The following is a 3,541-nucleotide window of genomic DNA, read 5'->3' on the forward strand; positions in this document are numbered from 1 at the left end:
CTGTCATCATGATTGCAGACCACTAACAAATGTCCTATAACAAGTAATAACTAATATACTCAACATATCAATCCACCACTATCTCTTCAAAGTGGCAGCAGCAGGAGTACAAAGAAGGACTAGTCTTGAGTCTACTGTCTCTAGCATTACGTAGTAATGGTCTCAAATGAATAAAAAGTTGCAAACAAGTAAGCATAGTAGCAAAGCCAATAACCAGGCGAGCACCTGCAATGACAGAAGCTATTTAAACATTAATTTCCTGCAATGTAATCTAATCAGCAGCATTCGTACTCTTCAGGAAAAAAATAGATTAGCAATATAACAGAGCAGAAGGAAAAAAAGTAGTTATTAAATAGCTACTTACCAAGGCCAGGGATCTCCACACCGAGCAGGTCGATCAGGTCATGCTCCCGGTCCAAGATGTCACTCCACCGGTGCCTCACTTGGTGGTAGGTGCGCCGGACCCCAGACTCCTTATACATGCGCCGGCACACCTTCTCCCACAGCTGGCGACGCTCCCGGAGGATGTAACCGGAAGCAATCCACCCACCTGCTGCCACGGTCTTAGGGAAGTGGACTTGCACAAAAACCATCAAGGCGGCCACCTCCACGGCAGAGAAGATCTCCCTGGGCTGCACTTCCTCCCCCCTCCAACACCCGCAAGGGAGACGGGTACGTGGTGCTGGGCCCTTCCCCTTGCCCTTGTCGCCTCCCTTAGCCATGCTCCTCGGCACAAGAAGAAGGAAAGAAGAATAGGTGTGAAAAAAATAAGAGAGAGAGCAAAAGAAATAAAGTAAATAATAAAGTAACAAAAAGTAAAAAAAAACACAAAATATAGATGGAGGAAATTGAAGAGAGAGATAATAAGCAAAAAAACCAAACAAACAAAAGTTCAGAAAAACATAGGATTACAAAGAAGTAAGGTGGATAGAAAGGTAGCATGCCCCAAACCATAGCAGTGAATGAAAAACAAAATGGCCGCGCCCATAGAGGACCGTGAGGGTAAGTTTGCGCGATATTTCCCCCGCGAGCACGCAAAAAGGCCCACGAATACGTAATCGCACGCCGCATTCGACGCGAGAATGCAACGAGCGCCCGGAAACGGAAACACGTCACACATCAAGATGGCCGCGCCCGTATACGACCGCATGGGCACCCTCAGGGTCGGTGCGCTGCAAGCGGTCCGCGAATAAGCAAAAAAACGCCCGAACACGCAAAAAATAAGAAGTCAGCAAATTCGAACGAATTTGCGGATTGCAAGATCGATTTCGCATGATTTCGCGTCCCGCGAATCTCGCAAAATGGCAGAAAAACAAATTTTGGAAGCCATTCCCTGTAGTGCTTCCTGAGGGGCCCCTCCAGACTTCAGTTGCCTACTTTCAACTATTCTCTGACCCTGCTCTGACCCTCAAAGCAGGGTCAGAGAATAGTTACAAGTATGGCACAATGCTCCTGTAAAAAAAATAACTGCAACAGGAAGGTCTTACAGCTAAGGGAGCAGGTGCCAGACTTGAAGCACAAATTCAGTGACACATTAACCAGCCTCAAATTAATTCATCTCAGTTGAGGCTGGGAAGGTGTGCTTTGCTTTCCCCTCATAATCTACAGTGGTGAACAAGAGGGTGGTAGTGGTGAACCAGAGGGTGCTGTGATAAACCAGAGGGGGTAGTGAGGATCCAGAGGGTGGCAGTGGCAAACCAGAGGGTGGCAGTGATGAACCAGAGGGTGGCAGGGATAAACCAGAGGATGGCAGTGATCAACCAGAGGGTGGCAGTGATGAACCAGAGGGTGGCAGGGATGAACCAGGGGATGGCAGTGATGAACCAGAGGGTGGCAGCCTTGAAGCAGAGGGTGGCAGTGATCAACCAGAGGGTGGCAGTAATGAACCAGAGGGTGCTGTGATAAACCAGAGGGGGACAGTGATGATCCAGAGAGTGGCAGTGGCAAACCAGAGGGTGGCAGTGATGAACCAGAGGGTGCTGTGATAAACCAAAGGGGGACAGTGATGATCCAGAGGGTGGCAGTGGCAAACCCGAGGGTGGCAGTGGCAAACCCGAGGGTGGCAGTGATGAACTAGAGGATGGCAGTGATGATCCAGAGGGTGGCAGTGGCAAACCAGAGGGTGCTGTGTGTGCGAAGTTGGCCTGGTATATGATGATCACTATTCTAGTGAGCACCTTGCACCAGTCCAAACGACCCTTATGGTGATTGATTGTAAGTCAACCTTATAGACCAGCTATCCTAGTGGTAGCATGGCCAAAAGCAGTCTTAGGCTAAACTCAAGAGGGCTTGTGAAGCCAGCTGTTTTACCATATGCAATCCTTTAAATACCAAATGAAAGGACACCACACAAATTATATATTATAAAATATATGTATTTATTTCTAGAATAATCCCCTTGACTCTTTATGAGCACAGGAGCACAAGCGTTAAACAAAGAACACAGTATAACATACAATAAGATGCACAATTATGCATAGGCAGGGTGGCCACTCAAACCATATATTAAGAAAGTGGTATAAGTACCACGTCACGAACAATGAACAGGCCTAGGACCTAGGGAATCGCTGGGCCTACACTGGACTAATGAAGGTTAGAACATAGGAGGCACACAGAATGCGGGTGCAGTGTCTATAGGCAACCACGTTTACCATACAAGTCAATGATGCGTAAAAATCAGAAAGTTATAGGTTTAGGAGTCTTCCGACTGGACTAGAACTTAGCCACTAAAAAGTAGGACACTAGAGGTGTAACCACTATGGGAGCACCGGTGTAATTTCGTTACCTCACCCACAGGAAGCGGGTGCATAGGTGCCAAAGTGCATCGGGTTTCTTCGTGGAGTTCTATGGAGCCTGGAGGTAAAGATGCTGCAGGCGGCCAGGAGAGAAGAGTCCGGTTGGATCCAAGGGTGGATCGAAGATGTCGAGTACCTGAAAGCAGAGGGGACAGAGTCTAGGTCACTAGCCAGTGATCAGGATGGAACCAGGACGGAACCAGGCAGTGTCTGGTTGCGATCAGGCGCTGTCAAGTAGTTTGTCTCCGCTGCCACGTGGACCATGAAGGATCGAAGATGAACAGCTGGTGGACATGAGCTGTCCCACAAAGGCTCTTGCTGTCGGCGGTGTCGGTTCTCAAATTGGAGTCACCAAACCTTGGCAAATGCAACCCAAGCAGGACTCAAAGATGTCTTCTGGATCGGACCAGAAAGGTCAGATCGATGGCTCCTTTTCAGGGGCGCTAGGACCAGTCTGGAGCAACCAGACCAGCAGTGTAGTTTTGATGGATCGTTGTCACGGAGGCCACTAGCCAATGGGCAAGCGACCGGACAACGCGGCAAGCAGGAAAAATGCAAAAGGGCCCCACGCAGCAGTGAGTGAGGAGGGGTGATCTTTGGAGCACAGGCTGCTTGGGGCTGGGGCTTCTCAAACCCTAAAGCACAGCATCGAGGGTGCCTCGGGAGCTGCACAGGAAGCACTTCGTCGACTCTTCAAGATGGCCGGTCCCACGTCTCTCGTCGCCTCCACGGGTCTCAGCTTTGCC

Source organism: Lissotriton vulgaris, unplaced genomic scaffold, assembly GCF_964263255.1.
Source record: "Lissotriton vulgaris unplaced genomic scaffold, aLisVul1.2 SCAFFOLD_464, whole genome shotgun sequence".
Taxonomy (NCBI): Eukaryota; Metazoa; Chordata; class Amphibia; order Caudata; family Salamandridae; genus Lissotriton; species Lissotriton vulgaris.